We start from the raw sequence: 23,677 nt of genomic DNA on the forward strand, positions 1-23,677 counted from the left end.
CCTTTAAAATCTAACTTACTGAAAGCTTCCCAGCAGCTTGTGATAGAACAGTCTCATGCCCTGAGGCTCACTGTAATCGAAGGCTGTGAGACAGAGGTTACAGTTCCAGATGAAAGAAAAATAAATTAAAATTAAAATTAAGTGGTGCAAATGCTAAAGAGAAATTGTCTAAATGCGAAAGAACAAGGAAGGTAAGGATCACAGACAGATCAAGAAGTCTCCATTCTGGTGAAAGAAGGAGGTCTAACTGAGTAATGCAGCAAAATCCAGATGGTTTGAAAACCTTTTTTGTATAAAAGAAACACAGAAGCACATTATATACGTATAATGAAGTACACAGTTGGAGAATTTCTTTAGAAAAATAATTTCAAAACTATAATCAAGAAACAGTTAGAATAGTAAAAAACCTGAGAAGGAAAGGATTCTGATCCATATCTTTTAGTTAACCTCCCAACTGTATGCTGCCTGCTTGTAGCATTAACTCTTCAGCACAGAGATCTCTGTCTCTGCATGTCTAGAATATTCATAAACTACATCAGTAAATTACACTTAAATGTTTTTAAAGTGGTTGTTGATGCTGTGATGGAATCCTGCAGCTCTTGAATTGGAAAAATTACTATTTTAAAAGTTGTAATTATTTTCCATTACAGATCTGCCAAAATGACTGGCCTAGAATGGAATTATTTTACAGGAATATTCCCTGTAAGCTGATAGGTATCCATCCTTCACTAAATCCTGACTGGTATTAGTTATAATATTGATTAATAATCACTTTTTAAATGTATATATCTTCTAAAATAAGTACTGCCAAAACTCAGAGGTCTTATTTTGTTTTTGTTTTTCAGTCAAGATTCAGTAGATTGCGGTACAGTGCTCAACTACTGAGATGATGATGAAAACTAGATATTTCACAATATATTTGCTAATATATTAGAAAGCATCATCGGTAAAAATCATTCACACTCATTGTAATGTAAAAGAACATACACAAAAAATTTAGTCACCATATTTTTTTTTCTGAATGTGCCAGTAAAAGTAGTTAATCTGATTTATGTTGAAGGTAGCAAACAGAATATATGAATTTATTTTTTTTCCTCGGAACCTGAAATTACTGTAGAATTCAATAGAGATGGCAACAGTATTCAAAAAGTGCATATTAGTGTGATTTAAAACCACATCACACACTACTCAGATGCTAACAAGGTCACATTGAATTTTACAGTCCGAAACTACTATATATTAGCTGCAATGACTATATCCGTATTTGTAAATCTAGGAACATGTACCTAGGAACATTCCTGGTCATTGGAACCTGATTGCCTATATTAAATTTTTGGAATGGTCACTGACAGAGATTTGGTCAAGTCATCTATTAGTCTCCCAAAGAACGGTAGATCTAGGTACCAGTGTGGAGTCTGCACAAGGGACATACAACTACAGTATTTTGGAGGGCAAGACATCTTAAAAGTACAGACAGAGTATTTCATGCCAGTTGGCCTCCAAGTCAGTATTCCTGGGCACATTTAATTTACTAAAAAAGGTGCAACCATAATGACTGCCTGTAAGAAAGGCATGCTGAAACTGTTTAATATGCATAGGAAGCCTACTGATATGGTACCTAAAGTATATCTAAGAAAGAATAACAAGTTTTACTTTAGTAAGTATATGTTATGAATAGTAAGCTGTAAGTGGTGTTTTATATAATATCAAAGCTGCATATGCTAATAAAGTATGATAATCTATAAAACATGATAACTTTACTGTTAGTTTACGTATTTCTGCAATATAACATTCCTAGCTCTCAAAATGGTTATCTAGTAAAATGGATCAAAATGATTAAGAGGGCAACAGAGAAAAGTGTGTGAATTTCAAGTGTCAGTGTTTGTTTTTTATTTCTTCCCCCTGTACGCTCAAGTGAAGTCTCTTTAATTCTAAAGCTGCAGAGGTAGGGGATGGAGAAAAAGGGACTATTCCTTGAACCTAATGTTCATTACTGCTATTTGCCATATTTTCTGCATGCTAACAAAATGGGATTAAGGGAATACCCTCAGAGCATAAAGTACTCTAATACGATTGAACTAATAATCTGATTACAGAATGAGCTGAGCACTGCTCAAGACACACACAGTGACTACAGTATGCATGCAAACATTCACATATATGCATATTATTGTCAGAAAAACTGTGTCACAGTACTTCTGATATAAATTTTTGACAACCCAATCTATTACTACTATATTCGTATCACCCCCTAAAAATTCCATGGGTCTGACAAAGGTACCATGCTGTCCATTGGATAAAGACCCTGATTAGTCCCATCTAATTTAGTTTTGTAACACAGACATATACATTATAAGCATACACTTTTCAACAGTGAAGTGGGCAAACTGTTAAAAGGAGCTTGGCCATCCTCAGCTTCTTTTAAAATCATTCCAAGCATCAAAACAATGTTCCAGGAAAGACTCAATATTTATTTACATTTATGTAAGTAAAATCTGATAAATTTCTCTCAGAAGAAAAACACGCTTTCCTGAACAGCCTACTTATTAAGTATGTACCTGTTAGGGTATTAAATAAAATAACAACAGGAAATGCTAAATGTATAATATATGCAAAAGTGTTGGTCATCCTGAAGAGCTGAAGTGTTGATATAACTTGGTATTTGGACTTCTTTACCTACATCATTGTGTCTCTAAGAGCTGAATTTTATGATATTTTGTAAAGGGAAGAAGATTTGTGATTGGATTTTATTTTGGCTCTTTATGAGTTATTGAGGAATTCAGAAGTTATTTTCTTCCAGCTTAACATTAAAGGTAAAATAGCAGGCAGTCTCAAATGACTCTTGGAAATTATGATATCACATGAGACAAGACAATGAAAGTCAGGGAATTGAAAGAAAATTTGTTTGCCTTTTGGCATTAGGAGAGCTGGTGATTTTTAAAGAATCCCAACCCGATGTATTAGCTGACATATGGTAGATGACATGTCATTTAACATGTATTAACTGATTAAGATAAATACCAGGGAGCTTTGGCTTCAGTAAGATTACTTAAAAGGTTAAAGTCTTTCTCGGTGGAGTCAAAACTTTCAAGAGAGCCATCTTTGTTTGGATAAACAAACCTCCCTCAATTCAGACTTTTACAGAATATAAATAGTTGTGTGAGACTGATTTACAGTTTTATTAAAGTAACTTCTTATTTCAGCTGGAAAACATGGAAATAGAAAAATGCCTTTAAAATTACTAACACAGAGTCTAATCCAGATTGTGGATTAGAAATCTTAAATGTTTACGGTTTTGAAATAGAAAAGTATGTAGAAAGATAATAAATCCAAGATCTTGAGATATGTTCAGCCAAAATGTCAAACGAGGAAATAAAAAGGGAAATTTTGATTTTGTCTATTCATTGTACTTTCTTATTTGTAGTCTATTTTTATACTTTTATTTGGGTGTTCAATTGTTCATAAACTTGCAATGTCTTAATATAGCCAAAATAAGAATAACTATGCACATTAAATATACAGCACTGTCAAAAGAAAAAGAATAACAAAACCAAGAAATAAGCTGTACATGAATACGGGAATTGGAGACAGTTAGGTGACAGTTTCTACCTTAGTGAATAACTGCCACTAAGAGACAAATGTAGATAATTTAGTCCCAAGCAAAAGCTGGTTTTGCCACCTGGCCTCTTGTAGGTCATGAGACAATGAAATGTAACAAGACAATGAACAACTGCCACAATGATTTATGACTTCTTAAATAAGACTGGAGGAGATAAAGAAAATAGCATCATAACTCAAAGAAGTATAACAAGTGTTAAATTAAGTGGAAACACAACAAGCAAGGAACTGGGAAAAATTACAGAAAGTAGCCAGAACAACCAACATGTGAATGCTCAGAATGAAGAAAAACTGAGTCTACTTCTGAGTTACATCATTTCCAAGATGTCCAGACTCCCAGGACATTTAGAGAACAGATGTAAGATCTCATTATCAGGGATTATACATCACTGGTGAGTTTTGCATACTTATTAATGCAGCCAGTAAACCTTGTCCATTATGTTAGGGAAGGTCCTTGGTCACTGTCTGCTCAACTACCCAATCCCCAGAGTGACAGTTTGAACAATGGATTTGACAACAATGGATTTGACATCCATGGGTGGGTTCAGAGGTCGAGTGAAGCAAAGTAAGCTTTTTGGATTGAAAGACCAAGACCTTTCAGCTCTCAAGCCCCTATTTAATGGGACCTGTAAAGCAATTTTGTATGGTTAATATGCTACCTCCTTCAAAAATAACTCACTTTCCCTAGGAAGCAATGACCCAGAAAGACCAATTTACATGAATTCATACTTCAGAACTTTCTGTACATAAATTTTAATTCACACTTGATATTTAGGATTGCTCATTTGAGAAAGAAAATTGAATTATGATCTTGATATTTAAAAATAGACAGCTACTATCATCCAAACTTTCTCAGACATAATTAGCCATTAGCAGTTAATGACAATTTCTCAAAGGCATTTACATTCAATCACCTCATCAACACACAGGAGCTTGGATTTTAATTCCAATCCATCGTGAAATTATTTGATTAAAATTAAATGTTGAACTCCTGAGTTTTGCTTAAACTCCAAGTCCTTTCCTACCTACTTAAAATCTATATGTTTAGCTTACTTCTCTGAGCACAACTTTGCTTTAAGAATATGTATACACTCTGTGTGCCAGACTATATACTGAAGACTTTCCTTCTTCTTTTCCTCTTATAACTTCTGTTATTTGAGTCTGCTGGGCAATCTCACTCCTTGCAAGCAGTATAAATGGGTACAGATCACAGGAACTGACACCCAGCATAGCTGCTATGCACAAGAAACAGTCAGTAGCTCTGATGGCACTTTCATTTTTCTGTAACGCAAGACAGAAAAATGCAGACAGGTCACTGTTGTCTGTAAAGCCTGCTTTGCAGAGAATGCTTCTGCAGGAGAAACATTGTGGCAGAGGCCCCTGGGCTACTGTATATCAATTTCATTTTGTCATATTTTTCCATTTCAGCATTCTCATGGAGGCAGGTAAAATGTAGCTTGGCCAGGTTTTCTAAAACTTCTGTCAAAACAGGAACTTTTGCTGAGTTCTATCAACTTTTGAGCAGGTAAACTCAAATGACTGGTACGGCTAATAAGAGTATAACAATATGTCCCTGTAATCAGCTGAACCATGAGTCTAAAGTACGAAACCATCAGAACTATGGGTATAGAAGAAAGTACTAAGAGCAAAAAAGCAGGCCCTGGGATCAGGAACAGAAAAGCCTGGGAGGATGCAATGTTCAAATACGTACTTCCACGAATCTTCATTTTAGCTATTGGATATTCAATAGTTCTGCAATCCAAGATGAAAGAAATAGAGTGGAAAATCTCTTCTGTGCATTCGTATCTACAGTCTGCAAAACAAAGACGTGAGAGCGGAAGGGTTTCTCAGCAGGAATATATCCTGTCATAGCTGATTTCAACCATCTCTTTAATACTTTTGCATGTAGTTCTGATTACACAAAGGAATTAACACTGTATCCACGTACCACTTAAGTGCTTCATTTCTGTATGTTGTTTAATTCCAAACCCAAAGTGTACTCATTCTCAGAAATAAAGGGAAAAAAGAAGACAATCAAAAGAGTTTAAGGAAGCAGAAAGGACTGACAGTTTCTTTTCACCCCTAGAAAAGGCTATTCTTCCCTCACCCCCTTATTTTTTTGGTTCTGGTTAACTGATTCATCATATTTCTCTCACAACTAGCTAAAATAAATACGTTTTCCATTAATTAAATAACATGCATGCAGTTTCAGGATAGATAAGAAGTGGAATCAATTGGAAACAGCTCTAACTCACTAGTATCATTGCAACCAAGTTTCCTGTTTGAGTCACAGAGCAAGACCACCAGTGAATCTAGAAATCACAGTGCAAAATGCTACAACAAAATGAACAAGTTTTTTTTTTTCTTTTCAGACCGAAGCCTCAGATAGTCTAAAAATTTGTTACTGTAAGAAACACACTGCTTTTGTGTGATATCTATGGCTATCAATAGGGCCCATATATTAATATATTAATTATAATTCATTTCTCACTATGTTCATGTTGGGATTCTAGAGGGCTTTCTGCGAGAGAATGGCCATGTGAGCAATCCTGCGTGAGAACAAGACTGATAAGAGCCTCAGCCGAGCAAGAAAGCGATAAGGATGTGACCCTGAATGAGGGGAGAGAAACTCGATGCGATAAACAACCCCCAGAAGGGGTTGGGACGAAGAGGAAGTTCCACAAGGCAGGTGCCTGGCAAGGCTGATGTGGCACTTTTTATCCAATCATAAGAAGGTTTAAAGCGCGGGCTAAGTTAACTGTCCAGTCTTGAGGACTTGTACTGCATGTTACTCACGTGTGCGGGAGAACGTTATAAAAGGGCTTTCTTAGTTGTAATAAACGGGCATTGCTTGATCACATTGGTCGTGTGCGTGCTCAGCTCTCCCGCATGTTCATATAACTGAAAACTACTGAATTAAATTCACACCACTTATAAAGCTCAATATTAACATAAAAATTATTTCAGATATACCTTGTCAGTATCCTTTAATTATAAGACCCAATTAGAAGATCAATTAATTTAGATTACCTAAAACCAGGGATGCAAGCGTAGTCATTTAGAATGGATATAGAATCTCATAAATCACATCTGAAATAAGAACTCAGGTGGGCTTGCACAGGTATGCAACCTGACAGCAGAATAAGGAACTGCAATTTATGGCAAAATGAACTTCAGTTATTCTGTTTAGTGAAGAGCAGCTGTATTAAATCTGCAGATGACAGTTCACTTTAAGAGTGGAAAAAATCAGAAATTTGACAGTACTGAAAGTCTTGCTTCCTCACTTTCTCCCTGTTTCTTTTGCTTTTGATTCAGTCCCTTCCTTCTCAAGCTCAGTAATATCATTTCCCCACCCTGTCCCACCGTCCAGGATACAGCATCCATGTGATCTCAAGATTAAAGATTTAATGAGTTAGACAACTTCTGGTTTTCCCAAACTAGTTTTCTGATATTTTAGTGCAAGGTAAGCAACACACATTGTGGCCAGAACTGGGTAAAGAGAAACAGGATAGGGGATTTCCAATTCTACCCTGGAATGTTAATGTGTCTACATCTATTTCATGTAGCCACAATTTATTAGCATATTTTAAAGAGGAAACATACTGTTCATTCATTAATTACAAGCCTATATCAAGTTTCAGGATCTATTAATAGCTATGGGGAAAGAGAAATGAAGGCAAAAGATACACTGTGTTCAATAAATGTAAAAAAGGCAAAAATAAAGATTTAGAGAAATCTGTAGTTGGAAGAAGCAATCCTGCAACTACTATAGGTAACTAAAGGACTGCAAAACACAGTCAACTGTCAAGTAAAATACACGCTAGAAAGGTCACTACAACTTGCCCATCTTGGAATAAGGAAGTACTGTTCCCTCTTAATGAGTCAGATGGAGCTGAATTTGAGTCGATTGTGTGCTCCCTAAGAGATAATTAAAGAATCATAGGATGGTTTGGGTTGGAAGCAGCCTTAAAGATCATCTAATTCCAATTCCTCTGCCATGGGCAGGGACACCTTTGAACTACATCAGCTTGCTCCAAGCCCCGTCCAGCCTGGCCTTGAACACTGCCAGGGAGGGGGCAGCCACAGCTTCTCTGGGAAACTTGTGCCAGTGTCTCACCACCCTCACAGGGAAGAATTTCTTCTTAATATCTAATCTAAATCCACCCTCTGACAGTTTAAAGCCATTACCCCTCACTACACCCTCTGAGTCCCTCCCCATCTTTCCTGTAGCCCCTTTAAGTACTGGAAGGCCGCTATAAGGTCTCCCCAGAGCCTTCTCTTCTCCAGGCTGAACAACCCCAACTCTCTCAGCCTGTTCTCACAGGGGAGGTGCTCCAGCCCCCTGGTCATCTTTGTGACCTCCTCTGCACCTGCTCAAGCAGGTCCATGTCTTTCTTATGCTGGGGGCCCCAGAGCTGGACACAGCACTGCAGGTGGGGTCTCATGGGAGATCACAGGAGCAGAATCCCCTCCCTTGACCTGCTGGCCACACTTCTCTTGATGCAGCCCAGGATACGGTTGGCTTTCTGGGTTCTGAGTGCACATTGCTGGCTCACAGTTCTCCATCCACCAATAGCCCCAAGTCCTTCTCCTCAGGGCTGCTCTCAATCCACTCATCCCCCAGGCTGTGTTTGTGCTTGGGATTGCCCTGACCCATGTGCAGGACCTTGCACTTGGCCTTGTTGAACTGAGTGACAGGCCCACCATCCAAGCCTGTCCAGGTCCCTCTGGATGGCACATCCCTTCCCTCCAGCATGTCAACCACACCACACAGCTTGGTGTTGTCGGCAAATTTGTTGAGGGTGCACCCGATCCCACTGTCTACGTCATCAGGAAAGATGTCAAATAGTGCTGGTCCCAATATAAACCTCTGAAGAATGCCACTTGTCACTGGTCTCCACTTGGACATCAAGCCGTTGACCACAACTCTTTGAGTGCAACCATCCATCCAATTCCTTACCTAGTGGGTGGTCCATCCAGCAAATCCATGTCTCTCCATTTTAGAGACAAGGATGTTGTGCAGGACAGTGTCAAATGCTTTGCACAAGTCCAGGTAGATGACGTCAGTTGCTCTTCCCTTATCCACCAACGCTGTAACCCTGTCGTAGAAGGCCACCAAATTCATCAGGCACGATTTGCCCTTAGTGAAGCCATGTTGGCTGTCACCAATCTTTTCCTTATTTTCCATGGGCACTAGCGTAGTTTCCAGGAGGATCTGATCCATGATCTTGCCAGGCACAGAGATGATACTGACTGGCCTGCTGTTCCCCAGGTCTTTTTCCCCTACTTAAAAATGGGGGCTATGTTTCCCCTTTTCCATTCAGTGGGAACATCACCAGACTGCCGCGACTTCTCAAATATGATATATAGTGACTCTGCCACTTCATCCTCCAGTTCCTTCAGGACCTGTGGACACACCTCATCAGGTCCCATGGACTTGTGCACCTTCAGGTTTCTTATATGGTCTCGAACCTGATCTTCTCCTATGGTGGACAGTTCTTCATTCTCCCAGTTCCTGCCTTTGCCTGCTGTGACTTGGGCAGTGTGGCTGGAGCATTTGCTGGTGAAGACTTCGGCAAAAAAGTTGTTGAGTACCTCAACATTCTCCATGTCCCAGGTAACCAGGTCTTCAGTTTCCTTCCAGAGAGGGCCCACATTTTGCCTAGTCTTCCTTTTATTCCTGACATAACCATAGAAGCTTTTCTTGTTGCCCTTGATGTTTCTGGCCAGATCTAATTCTATCAGAGTTTTGCCCTTCCTAACCTGATCCCTGACTGCTTGGACAGTTTCTCTATATTCCTCCCAGGCTACCTGTCCTTGCTTCCACCCTCTGTAGGCTTCCTTTTTGTGTTTGAATTTGACCAGAAGCTCCTGCATCCATGCAGAGCTCCTGGCATTTCTGCCTGACTTCCTCTTTGTCAGGATGCATCACTCCTGATCTTGGAGGAGGTGATCCTTGAATATTAACCAGCTTTCTTGGGCCCCTCTTCCCTCCAGGGCTTTATCCCATAGTAGTCTGCCAAGCAGATTCCTGGAGAGGCCAAAGTCTGCTCTCCTGTAGCCCAGGGTAGTGAACTTGCTGTGCACCCTACTCACTGTCCTGAGGATCTTGCACTCCACCATTTCACAGTCACTGCAGCCAAGGCTGTCCTTGAGCTTCACACTCCCCACCAGCCCCTCCTTGTTGCTGAGAACAAGGTCCAGCATAGCACCTCTCCTTGTTGGCTCCTCTACCACTTGGAGAAAGAAGTTATCATCAATGTATCCCAGGGACCTCTTGGATTTCTTATGCCCTGTTGTGTTTTCCCTCCAACAGGTATTGGGGTGGCTGAAGTCCCCCATGAGGACCAGGCCTGTGAACATGAGGCTGCTCCTATCCATCTATAGAGGCCTTCATCCACTCGGTCTTCCTGGTTGGGTGGCCTGTAGCAGACCCCCACAATAACATCTCCTGTCCCTGCCTTCCCTTAAATCCTGACCCATCAGCTCTCGGTCGGCTCCTCACCCATCCCCAGGCAGAGCTCCCTGCACTCCAGCTGTCACTGACATCGAGGGTGACACCCCCTCCTCGTTTCCCCTGCCTGTCCTTCCTAAAGAGCCTGTATCCCTCCATTCCAACACTACAGTCATAGGAGTGGTACCATCATGTTTCTGTGATGCCAGTTGAGTTTTCAAAATGAATAAGTTCATAATACTTTCAGGATGACTAGTTAGGTTTCACCTCACTTACCTAGAAGCCTATAGATAAGCTTGTAGGTGAGCCATATAGGGTCCCTATATGGTCAGTGAAAAGAAACTGGCTTTTACTTAATTTGCCTCATCTTACCTGTTTTAGACAAAGAATAAGAATGATTTCTCTGAGAAGTGCCTATTTCTTCACTGACTATTAAGTCTACACAGGCTGTTGTAAGTATCCACACTTAGAAGAACTGCAATTGCAGTAACAAGTGGGAAAGAGTTGAGAGACAAACAGCAAAAAATCATAGAAAAATATATAGAGAGAATAGCTAAGTCTCATCATCACAGACAACTGCAAACACCCTCTAGGGGCATATCTATGGAGACTGAAGACTTCACTCATGTTCGAGTGAACAGCAGGCACACAATATACTGATATATGCCTTTGTGGTCTATAAAATCAATTGAAATTTGTATCTACTAATCATAGTATTTAAGATTTTTACTGACAGAAAAAAATTCACATTACTAAGTAAATAGTTTACTGTAAAATGGCATACATGATAGATTTTATATATTAAGTATTAGTTAAGCTATTAATACATTTAATATTCCTAATATTACCTCACTGATGTGTGTAAAGCAATACTGAGAGCTTGCAGTCTAACTTTGCCAATCATGCCAAGGTCAGGGACATATATATATCTGTGAAAAGAAACAGATGAGGGGGCTAGTGGGGGGAGAAACATTTACTATTTTAATTCCAAGGAGTGTCTAGAACAACGCTCTTGAGAAATTCTTAGAATTAATTTGTTTTAGGCAAGAACACCAGTTTTCACTTTCTATTTTGAAATGTGCATGGAGAAACTTTAAAAATCACAATTTCCTTACTAAATATAGGGTACAATTTTATGTGAAAGATGGAAGAATTGAATGTGCTGGCAGACACTCTTAATTTTGTTTCCTGAAGAGCTTTAGAACAGAAATGATGGCTTTTTCATTATGGTAATGGCATACAGATTTTTTGAATATGTGTAATTATGTAAATTCTGGTTTTGACAAAAGCAAGGGCTATTGCATTGTAATGGGACATCTATTTATAACAAAAATTCATGTAATTTGATTTTTTTCTCTGTCAAGATCCACTGTCTTGTATTGATGTTTTCTTCAGTTATGAAACAGAACACAATCAAAAACCCTCCTCTGAATGCCCTTACCTTTCCACTCAATAAAGAAAACAAAGCTAAATAATTTCCAGAAGGATGTAATCAAGCCAGAGAGCTATATAAAAGGAAACTTTCTGCATGAATGTAATGGAAAAGGGGAGTTTCATGCATGCAGTGTGAGGCTAAAATCTAAGTTGTCTTTCCCAGATACACTGAGTTTAAAATAACAGAAGAGTGACTGTATGGTTCATCATTACTCCAGATCTAAAGTATTGCTAAGCATACTAAAAAAGACTCAGCATACAAATCAGTGGACCATTTAATGCAAAGTGTCATGCTCTCACAGGAAATGGCTGTTACAATATGTAGAAAATCAGAGGAAGTTTAAAGTAGGACATTAATAAATATTTAGCAAAAAATGCTCCTGCATTTCCCTCTAAGCTTTTTGTGCAGACCTCTTATTATTTAATTTTGGAAATCTTATTTGTTCTTAACCTTCTCAGTTTCCTGAAAGTATCGAAGAGTAACTCAAGATACCAGGAAAAAAATGTAGAAACATGTATGATCTACTGCATAATTACATTTTTTAGTGCACCTACAAAAATAATATTAATTTGTCCCTACTGTGTATATGAAAATTGCAGCCGCCTCCCACAAAACATGTCAACCCATAAATATTTCACATTCATACCAATGTGAGTCTACACTCAAACTTTAGAATAACTGCTTCCCTTTAATTTTTAATTTGCTTTTCTTTTTAATCTTACAGAAATCAAATATGAGGTCATTTTGTGTTAGACATACTAAATTTGAAGACAGTAATACAGTTCATATTGCACTGATGGAGGTGAAGGGCAAGTGAACAAATGAAGAATAAAATATTTGCCTGAATCATTTTGTAGATATGAGAGAATTCAGTTTACTGATTAGTTAACAATAAAGTCCCATTGAAACTTTATGGTGAGTGAAAAAATACAGCCAAATATATGAAAACACATAAGTGCAAAAAAAATAAGAATTAAAATGGGGGAAGCAGAATGCCTCATTTTAAATTATTTTTAATAACCATGTACACATATAAAAAAATAAGTGGAATGCTTATTGTGTTCAGTACAGAAAACAGGAAAAAATGTTGTTCACTCCTATGGAAGAGTAGTGATAAAAGCTAAATACCTGAAGGAAATCAGATAAAGAACTTCACTGCATTAATAAGGAAAATAGGATCACTATCGATGAGGATTCCTCACCTAAATACGAAAGCACAGAATTTTTAAGACTATAATACTGATGGTGGGACTAGGATGATGACAATAATTGTGACATACTGTGGGAGACCAGGAAACCTGACAGCAAGAAGCAAATAATAATGTAAACCAGGTAAACTCCGTAAGGGTGCTTTGCTGAGGCAAAAATTTATAATACTGTAATGGTTTACTTCAGTGAATCCAGTCAAGAAACCCACAAGAGGAGAAATAACTCTTGAGTTAGTTGTCCACAAAGTACAGGACATGATTCAAAATTATATTATTAAGGAGCTTATCTGTAACTGTGTCCACCACATTCTTCACTTCATAGGCAATGTATGGAAAAATTTTTTAAAAATCCACCAATCTAGGGTTTAATTAAAAAAAAAAAAAAAAAGGAAATTATTTTTAAATGAGTGGCCTTTTTAAAAAATCAAAAAGGAAAGTTTAGATATTATTTGCTTGTAAGTGCCATGAAGACTTTTCAGTGGCACCATGAGAGGGTTTCAAAAAAAAAAAAAAAAAAAAAAAGAAGGAGCTGTCCTTACAGGGGATACATTGGAAAATATGTTTCAAATATATGTGACAGTAGAAGACTTGGAACAGAATAACAAAATGAACTGTCACAAGTTGCCAAAACTAAACGAAAAGTACTCACTAGCTTTGAAGGAACACAGCTACACAGTAACAAAATTATTAGTGTAGATGTGCAACCTATCTTAATTTCAGCATTTTCCAAAGCAGGTTGCTAGTGTACATGCCTGAGTTCCCCTCCGTCAGCCCTCAATGTAAGCTAAGTACTAGTTGTTTCCAATTCATTTTTGGTATGACAACACTACAAATGAATTCAGTTCACTGTGGGAAAAGCTCCAGAGTAGAACTGTCACATCAACAAAAGATGAATATCAAAAACCAACAAAAAAGACAACTTTATTAAAATAATGATTCTTGAAGTATCTTAGAAAAATAACAACTTATACAAAAAAAAAGAAATGCACAGAATCAATGGCATCTTGAGATTTAGTTATCCCATTCTCTCACAGCTATTACTGTTGGTATTGGTTCAGACCAAATTAATGACTTGATGATCTTAAAGGTCTTTTCCAACCTAAATGATGCTAATATTGTGACTCTTAATTAACTATAAGAATTAATTTAAGAGCATTGTATTTCCTTTTTGCATCAATATGAAGATTTGAATTGTATCACCCATCACTAGATTTCTGAGAGGGAGCTTAGACAGCTCCACGAGTAACTTATACTTGTGAAACAATCTATAGACTGGACCACCAGGAAGTCGAGAGAGAAGGAAGAGAAAAAAGAATAAAAGAAAGTAGAAGTAAGATATAGGTAGGAAACAAAATGAACTGTCACAAAGAAGATCTTCCCTTAATACCAAAGGTTTTAATCATATCCTCTCAAGACCCATGGAGTTATTCAAATACAGGACCACAAACCAGAAGACGTTGCATTTCCATTTTTTCAGATAAAATAAAATTCACTCTAATTTTAAGTAATGTTCAGTACAAAATGGTTATATATTATTAGACTCCATATGAACTGCAAATTATCACTAAAGAATTCAATTATAAAGCATAAGAAAATCAGTAGATGGTTCACACTCAAATGAAAAAAAATCACCAAAACCCAATGAAGAGATTTCATGAGGACACAGGAACCACTGAACAGCCATAAGAACAGTCCTGAATACCATAATAAGTTGGACTAGATGATCGTTGTATGCCCTTCCAACTATTCTATTCTATTCTATTCTATTCTATTCTATTCTATTCTATTCTATTCTATTCTATTCTATTCTATTCTATTCTATTCTATTCTATTCTATTCCATTCTATTCTATTCCATTCTATTCCGTTCCATTCCATTCCATTCCATTCCACCAAAGAATTACAGGTCTTGAAAAACCTTGAAAAATGTTAACATTTCTGCCCATGAATTGGCAAAGATTTGCAGCCCAACATGAGATTAATGTCCTACCTACCCAATTCCTTTCATTAAGGTACTGCACAGGATAAATTTACTACAGACACATCAGTAAGAAGAAAATTCAGAGATCAACCAGAGGGATTTTTTAGCTAGAATAAAATAATTGGAGACATTAATACCCCTGTATGGGCAAGCAGAGTTGAACAATACTATTAAAAAAAAAAAAAAAAGTAACAACATAATAAAATGAATTATAATATTTATTTGAAGAATCGCGCATTACCTGCTTCTGGAGTTGCCAAAATGCCAGTGAAGTGACAGGCTATTTAAACAGAAACTTGTTAAGAAAATGTGATGCAGCAGAGTCATGTAGATATATCAAATAATATTAAAGGTTTAATGTGAAGCTCATATTGTCAGCAAAACAGGAACTGTGTATCTAATACCTGTCATTCCTGCAGACCTAATACCTGTCCTAACCAGTGAAAGTTACTGTCTTAGCCAAATCTGAAGTCTGATATTTGAAAGGATTTTTAGGAAAAGCATATGTATAAGTTGCAGAAGTAAGGTAAGTATTGCCTGTGTCTAGTACAGTGTAAAATATGCAAATAGTTTTCTTCTGTTGGGTTCTGCTGAAGCTTGCACATAACTATAGCAGATTTAAAAGATAAATAAGTGGAAAATTCTTGGAAAAAGTTCAAGGGGAACATTTAACCTGCAGTTAATGAATGTGCCCTGCTAAACAGTATGGGACCTATAAAAAAGACCCAGTACGACAGGCTAAGGAATTCAACGTTACTTAAGAGGGGAGCTGTAGTCCAGGAAATCCACAATCCGGAAAGCACAAGAACATATGAGCCACCTGACTAAAGGGACCACTGGATGAAAGAATATCTGTTTGCCTAACTGTGATTCTGGTTGTCCAGACACCACATTGCTCTGTTAAATAATCTATCTGCTTTGACAGGGAGTTTGTAACCTAGTCTTAAAAGAGAAAATCTATATACAACCAAAAAAGTGTGTGTGTGTGTCAGAGAATAACATGTTTTGTTTTATTATCTCAAGCAAAGAGGAATATACTGGGAGAAACAAATTATTTAGTGAGCTAACAGCAAGAACCTCTAGTCCCACCTACACAAGCTGCAATGTATGAGATATGTAAATTGTCTGTGCTTTTTATCTGAGTTCTGCTCTACAGCCAAGACATGGACTTAATTTCCACTTTGAAAATCACATTAGCAAACACAATTTCCTAAATAAGTACAAACCCAGTGGACATTGAAAGAAAAAAAAACCCAAACTACTTGTACATATGCTGGAGATGCAATCAAATGCAACTACTAAGAAAAAAATCCCCTCTTCTCAATATTCAAAGTTGCTCAGAAGCTTAAGCTAAAACAAGGCATAAGAATTAGAATGGAAGAGAATATTATCAGCGTTCCTATGGCTAACAGAAATCAAAGACATATATATACCAGTAATACTGATTTCATATATCAAAAAAGAAGAAAACAGGAAGAATACAAAAATTACAGAAGGAAGTTCAGACAGGAATTTAAAATATAACGTTAAAAATATAAGGAGAGGTATAGAAAAAAATTACCATACAAAAGAGAAAAGAAATCCAGGACTCTGTAAGTTTGAAAGATGACTCTGTGGGCTTATAAAATAACACAGTACAATGAAAATAAACTGGGCTTCTATGACTCAGAAACCAAAACCCAGTAAATTCAAAATTGACAAAAATAAATGCTTAAAGCCTGCTTTTTCTCAGTCTTGTAGTTCTTTTCTTGTTTACCATCAGACACTGAACATCTTCAGATATAGCATAGATCTCTTATCACTGTCACCTAATAACCTGTAGCAGGAAACGTAGTTAACATCAGTCAATATCCTGAAAGCCTCTTCCTTCCCCTTACGACATATCCAAGGTTTTCACCACACTCATGACAAACACAATCATTTCCCCTCCCTGAAAATGTGTCCTGAATTTTTCCCAGTTTCTCCATTTTTGTTTAGGCAGCATTTATCAAATACTGCCTATTCAGAAGATACTGTCAGCTACTTGTGTCATTGTCTATCTATGGGTGTCTGTCTTGCCTTTTCCGTCAGTCTTTCTTACTGTTCTCCTTTACCCAGAATCACTAAGAAGTAACTTTTTATCTTTCCTTCGTTTTGTCCATTCAACTCTACAAAGCAGTCTTTGCATATAAATCAAGCCTCACAAGCAGTGACTGGGAAAACGTAACATGAAATTTTCCTCATTAAGCTGATTATCTGGTAAAAGCAACATACTCTATTTCTCAAATTAATGGGTTATCAATGCCAATCATAGACTATCAGAAAAATGATCAGCAGCTTTGATCCAGTACAGCCATTTCTATGTTATTGTATCTGAAAGGACATCTCCTAAGGAAGACTAACAGTTTTGTGTTAGCAGCCATGTGCCTCTGTGTAAATCCTAGGCAGCAAGCACTGAAATAATCATCTTCTTGGATGTGGGCCTGATAATACCCTTAAAAAACAGAACTGGTAATCCAAATGATCCTCTGTGTGTTTTTCCCAGCCAACCTGAAGGTCTGTTAGGACGAACATTATTACTTCCAAAAGAATGTTATATCTCTCAGTAGAAGTATCACCAGTATTTACTCGGGTTTTATCAATATTGCAGACTGGAAGTGGAGACACCAAAGAATGTTAGCAAATAAGTCGAACCTGTTTTCGCAGTTTTTCTATTAATAATTTTCTGGATTTGGTTCTATCATTTCTAAAACATTAAACTGAAACACCAGTGCTTTAAATAAAAGTATATTCAAAAAATGTTTCAAAAACATTTCAAAAAATAATCTTGAAAAGTGCGCAACACGTATCAATAGATGAGAAAACCCAACAGGCATTGCAGCTTCTCTAAAGACCCCCTTTCTTAAGGTGTCTGACAATGCAATAATGAGGTAGTAAGTTGTGTATTGCTGGCAAGTGTGACACAGCTTCCACAAGCTAATAAGCCAAACTACCTTGATTCTGAAATGAAACACATCCCCCTGACAGAAGGCAGCTGTGAGAGACACTCTTCACTCTCCTCCAGTGCAGAGCTACAACTTCAGGGTCGCATATACCTGCAACATCCTCCTTGCTCTCTAAGCTAAGATGTGAACAGGCATAGAAGGCACTCAGCTACTATTCACTATTCATGCGCTGTCTCCTGGAAGACGCAGTGAGCCGTAAGGGAGCATCCTTAAGTGCAGTCCAGCTTGTACGCTGCTTTTTGGATCACAGTAAGCCTAGTAGAATAATCTTAAGTATGATTAACTACTGCTGCAAACAATTTGAATTTAGGAAGGATATGGATTCATACATAGTGATAACAGTTTTATAATTGAAATTTTGGGTTGCTTCCCCATTTAAGTTTAAAATGGGTTATAAATTGAAAACCAGTACGCAAACCATACATACATGCAAAGACCACATTCACAGTAAATTGATATTTAAAACTATCCATAAATCAAAGTCTACTGCTGGCTATTTTTCTAGATAACAAATGGCTGTTTCAGGAAAACTGGGTAAACAATTTGCAAAACCATGAGGTACTCCTGGATAGTTGTTAGAATAGTACACTTGATTTCTGTTAGGATTATCTATTGCTACCTATTATTGCAATGATAGAATGATGTATAGGACAAATGTCTTTGGTTGTCTTGTTCACAGACAGCTACTGTGGTTGACAGTCTTTGACTTAAAACTGATGGGTGGCAGCATAATGCTATGTTTTCTTTTTTTTTTTTTTTTTTTTTTTAAGAAACCGTGCATCTGTTGATTAATATACCCACCTAAACATCTGGATTTAATAACCTGAAAAACTGTGTTCAAGTTTAAATGTTTAACGTCAAGTTTAAATTACCCTCATGAGAAATTTACTTTGAAATGTGTAAATCAGATCAGAAGTCTAAAGGTAAATTAGAAAAAAAAGCATCCAACATACAGATTTGTATATATATGTTATGAACAGTGCACCAAATTCAAAATATTACAATACAGTACAAAAACAATACTATATAATTTATTCCTATAAACACATAATCTCCTAACAATTGAATTAATGCACCATAATCTAAAGGGATATAACTCACATGCAAAAGATTCAAGAAGAACATAAGCCTAAATTGACTTACACTTTACACATTTATTTTAGTTAAAACTACAGTTCTCTGTTCAGCCCTTTGACAAAAGCAGCCTAAATACTTGAGGTCTTCAACAGGCTTATTTTTTTCTGGGGCTTTGTTGCCAAATATATGCCAATTGTAAGCATTTTGATTTGGTAAAACTGTTTTTCCATTTTACAGCACTGTAGATAGCTACATAAGATGAAAGATGAAGAAAAATTAGACATAAGTAGAGTTACTGTAGGTCTAGTTCTGGTTTCCTCCATACTGATATTATAGAATTAATCTGATTTCACAGTAATATGTTTTCAATGACTACTCCTGAATTAACATCTAAATTTGATCACATAAATTAAATCTCCTCGGTCCAAGGTATTTAGAACAGATGGATCAAAGTTACACCAGTAATTTAAAATGCAATGAGAAAATAGTATTTTCCAGCATTTCACATGGAACAAAAGACATCTACTACACAAGTTGGAACACCTGGACACATGGTCTTGGGACATGAACAGATAGCCTGCTGTAAATCTACAGCACAGATCAGTTGCACAGCACATGCACAGCAGGGATGACATGTCCTGGATGCACCTAACTCATTCCATGAGAAGAGAAAGGCTGATCTGCCTATTTGTCCTCAAATAACCTAACTGGAAAGACTGCTGCTGCTCTGCTATTGTTCAGGATTGCAGATTATACCAGAAAGTGGCAGGGTAGTAGACAACTTGCAGTAATTTACTGGCACACTGTTAAAGTAGTTATAATAGTTGGTTTAAAGAAAAAAAGTTGGATTCTACTTGTTGATCCCTATATTAGTGATAACTGGTCAAGGTAATTCATATTGGTGAGCTCTAGCTTAAATATTAAACTTAATTCACCTCAAACTCCTTACAGAATCCAGACCATTTAACAAAAGCACGAATTTTAGTGGTAGAAAAGCAAAGAAAAATTACCATAAAACTACAGATAGAAGATGGACCAAGAGAGAATAAAGACAGATGTATTTGTTCAAAATTAGGAAAAATCCACGGAGGAGAAAAAGGTTGGGACACAGATAATAAATTAGGAGAAGTATCCAGCTCTGTACCTGACCTTCAGAATAACTACTAGACAGATAAGGAATAAACAGAAACTTGAGAAGATGAAAACACATGTGATAATAAATATGACAGCAGTACAAAATCACCCAAAAATTGAAAGTAAAAATTTAATAAGGAAAGAAGGAATGGAAATTAGAAACTTTTGGGGAGGCACAACACATTTCCTAATAATTTTAGTTTGAATATTAATATCCTGTTTCTCTAATCATATTTGGATCATAGTGAACTTTTCTCTAAGGATTTAAGTTACAGTTTTTTAAGCTAAGTGCTGTAAGTATCCTAACAACTTTGATGTTGTTTTGTTCTTAAATATTTAAGCATTAAATATTTAAGGATTGAATATGCTCTCATCTCTAACTTTTCTACTACACATTTTACATAGTTAAGACGACTGACATCATATTCAGCTCACAGAAGTGGCCAAGTCTTCCCTGTCCTCTTTAATTTCTTCCCTTGATGTTCTGATAGAAAACTGTATCAGGAGAGTGACAACTCTTAGAAATGAAGCAATTAAATCAGGTCAATTTCAAGTTTTCTATAATGGCCTTAAACATACTGCAAAATGTCTGAGCTCCCTTTATAGGAAATATCTTATACACAGATTTTTTCTCTAACTGAGATAAAATGCTTGAAACAATAATTCTGAAGAAAAAAAATCAGGTATTTTAAATAATCAGATATAAAAAAGGAAAAAAAATGCAGAATCCTGAAAAAAAGGAGTGGGATGCCAGAAAAGAATAATCAAAATCTGAAAAATTTAATTGTCTTTGGCAGGTTTAGATTAACCTCTGCAGGAAAAAAAAACCCAACCAAACAAGAAAGAAATCACAAAAAAATGTTAGAACCAAAATCGCTATGATAATCAGATGTGTCTCATTTCACAGTATACTTCAGTACCTCCCTTCTCTGTACGAGACATTGGACAGTCACTATTGAAAAAGGTTCATGTGGCATTATCTGCAGATAAATTAGCACTGATTTTTTTTTTTTTTTAAATGGGCACAGAACACCACAAGAGATACTGAAATAAGAAAATTACAATGGTTAATACAAGCATATTAACAATTAAAACATAGGGATAATTAAGAAACACATATAATCACCTTTGATGTTACGTGACAATATAAAAAAGTACAATAAACTCCAGAGAGTCTGCCAAAGCACTTAAAATTTAGTTGCTCATTCATTCATTCTTATTCATAATGAAGCTTCAACTAAAGTGTAACATTCTATTCTGCTTTAGAAACAAAGAGGAAAGATATTTTAACGTTTAAACTGAAAACAATTAACTTCTGACAGCAATTTAAACTTTTTCAACTTCCCCACCCAGAAAAAAACAATTAGGCATTTTGCTCTTGCACTTACTTATCTCAGTTCCGTTTAGATTTTGATTCTTTTAGATACAAAAAACTGGGGTGAAATAACATGTGTATGTTGGAGTGTGAGCTTACTTCAGTGACATGCATTAATTCTTTTCACTACAGAAGAACACTATGCTTGAAACTGCTGACAACTATTCTCCTTCTCAGTGTTCTATAAACTTTGTTTCTTATCATTGAGAAATTAACATTTTAGCCTGATTACAAAGCTACAAGAAAGATCAAAAGGACTTCTAGAGTTTATAATATTTCAATTACCTCTTCCTCATTTCATAGCTTACATAAAATCATGTCACATTACTTTCTTTTCTATTATTTAATTCTCTTCTATAGAAACATTTTACTTACACAAATGGAGTCTTTTAGTCCATCTAACTGGGAAATGCATTCACCTGTGAGAACAATCCAGGTCTGACATCTCAGTCAGCTATATTGCATATATGGTTTTGCCTGTGCATATCTCCTTCACTCCTGAGGGACACCTGCACAGTGAAGAACAGACAGATCTTGTTGCTCCCTGATAAGGTTGCAGAGGCTTAGCTATAATATAGCCTTGCTTAATCCTCATTGGTTTTGCCTACTGAGCACAGGGCTGTTTCCTTGACAACACAGCTGCAGTTGCCACAGCATCTAGAGCCACATGTCATGTCCAGGTTTAGAGTATGGCCCAGCTGATAATCTGTTATTCAATGCCATTTCTACAAGTCACTATAGGCTAAACATAAAATCAGTTAAAATCTTCCAATACATTCTATTACTTCTGTTAATATTAAGCCCTTTGATATTACTTACAAAGACACTCTTTATATGGGATAGACACCTCTGAAACTCAGGAGTCATGACAATTCTTGTCTTGGTGAACAGTTACCCTTGTTTCAGCTGGGACAGAGTTAATTTTTCTTCCCAGTAGCTGGTACAGTGATGCATTTTGGATTTAGTGTGAGAATAATATTGGTAACAAACTGATGCTTTAGTTGTTAAGTAGTGTTTATCCTAAGTTAAGGACTTTTCAGTTTCCCATGTTCTGTCAGTGAGCAGGTGTACAAGAAGCCGGGAGGGAGCATGGCCAGGACAGCTGACCTGAACTAGCCAAAGGAATATTCCATACCACAAAATGTCATGCGGAGTACATAAACTGGGGGGAGTTGGCTGGGTGGCTGATTGCTCCTCAGGCATTGGTCAGCAAGTGGTGAGCAATTGCATTGTGCATCACTTACATTTTCTTGGATTTTATTTATTATATTCATTTTTGTTACAATTATTATGATATTACTATATTTTATTTTAGTTGTTAAACCATTTGTGTCTCAACCCAACAGTTTTACTTTTTTCTCCCAATTCTTCTCCCCATCCCACTGGGAGGAGAGAGGAGTGAGTGACCAGCTGTGTGGTGCTTATTTGCTGGCTGGGGTTAAACCACAACAGCAGCCTACAGGTATTCTTTATTCAAGGCATGTAATTTACATGTGATATGCATGTAGGTATAAATCATCAGCTTATGATATAAGATGATGGACAGAATTAGGAAACATATATTAAAAATTCAGTCATCATTTGGAAAGTGGAAATATGACTAATGATATCACAAACATGGAGACAATTTTACTTTTTTTTAACTTTTTGAAAAGCTTTTTCCACAAGTGGCTGGCACACATTATACCCAGTGAACTAGTTCTGAAGTTGAGAATCATGCAAGACCATGCAAACTCTATCATATTTTTTAAGTCTCACCTCACATGTTAACCAAGGTCATCAACTGTCTACCCTCTTGATGATAATCAGCAATTTGTCATCTAACAGTATCACTATAAAGACAGTATTTGTTTATCAGCTTTCTTGGCTGAAATGGCTAACATATTAGGAAAAGTGACCCAGAGAAGTTCCTTTTTGTTTTATTATCACTGAATCAGAGAGGGTGTCTGTGCCTAACAAGATCATGGATCGAATCCTCCTGGAAACTATGCTAGGGCACATGGAAAATAAGGAGGTGATTGGTGACAGCCAACATGGCTTCACTAAGGGCAAATCATGCCTGAAAGAATCTGTGGCCTTCTACAACAGGGTTACAGCGTTGGTGGATAAGGGAAGAGCAACTGATGTCATTGATCTGGACTTGTGCAAAGCATCTGACACTGTCCTGCATGACATCCTTGTCTCCAAATTGGAGAGACATGGAGGATTTGATGGGTGGACCACTTGTCAGATAAGGAATTGGCTAGATGGTTGCACTCAAAGAGTGGTGGTCAATGGCTTGACGTCCACGTGGAGAGCAGTGACAAGTGGTGTTCCTCGGGGGTCAGTCGGTATTGGGACCGGCACTGTTTAAAATCTTTGTCAGTGACATGGATAGTGGAATTGAGTGCACCCTCAGGAAGTCTGACGATT

At 36.9% G+C, this 23,677-nt stretch overlaps 1 protein-coding gene across 5 annotated transcripts in view; it reads right to left on the reverse strand.

The window, feature by feature from the left end:
- Window positions 1–23,677, reverse strand: part of PRLR (prolactin receptor) — a 149,333-nt gene that overhangs the window by 105,339 nt on the left and 20,317 nt on the right. For all 5 annotated transcript variants that reach the window (XM_074931821.1, XM_074931820.1, XM_074931819.1 and 2 more), the window contains one exon: window positions 21,641–21,774. The gene's annotated coding sequence lies outside the window, so the exon portion shown is untranslated. The remainder of the gene's footprint in view (window positions 1–21,640; window positions 21,775–23,677) is intronic.

This window comes from Athene noctua, chromosome Z (assembly GCF_965140245.1).
Source record: "Athene noctua chromosome Z, bAthNoc1.hap1.1, whole genome shotgun sequence".
NCBI lineage: Eukaryota > Metazoa > Chordata > Aves > Strigiformes > Strigidae > Athene > Athene noctua.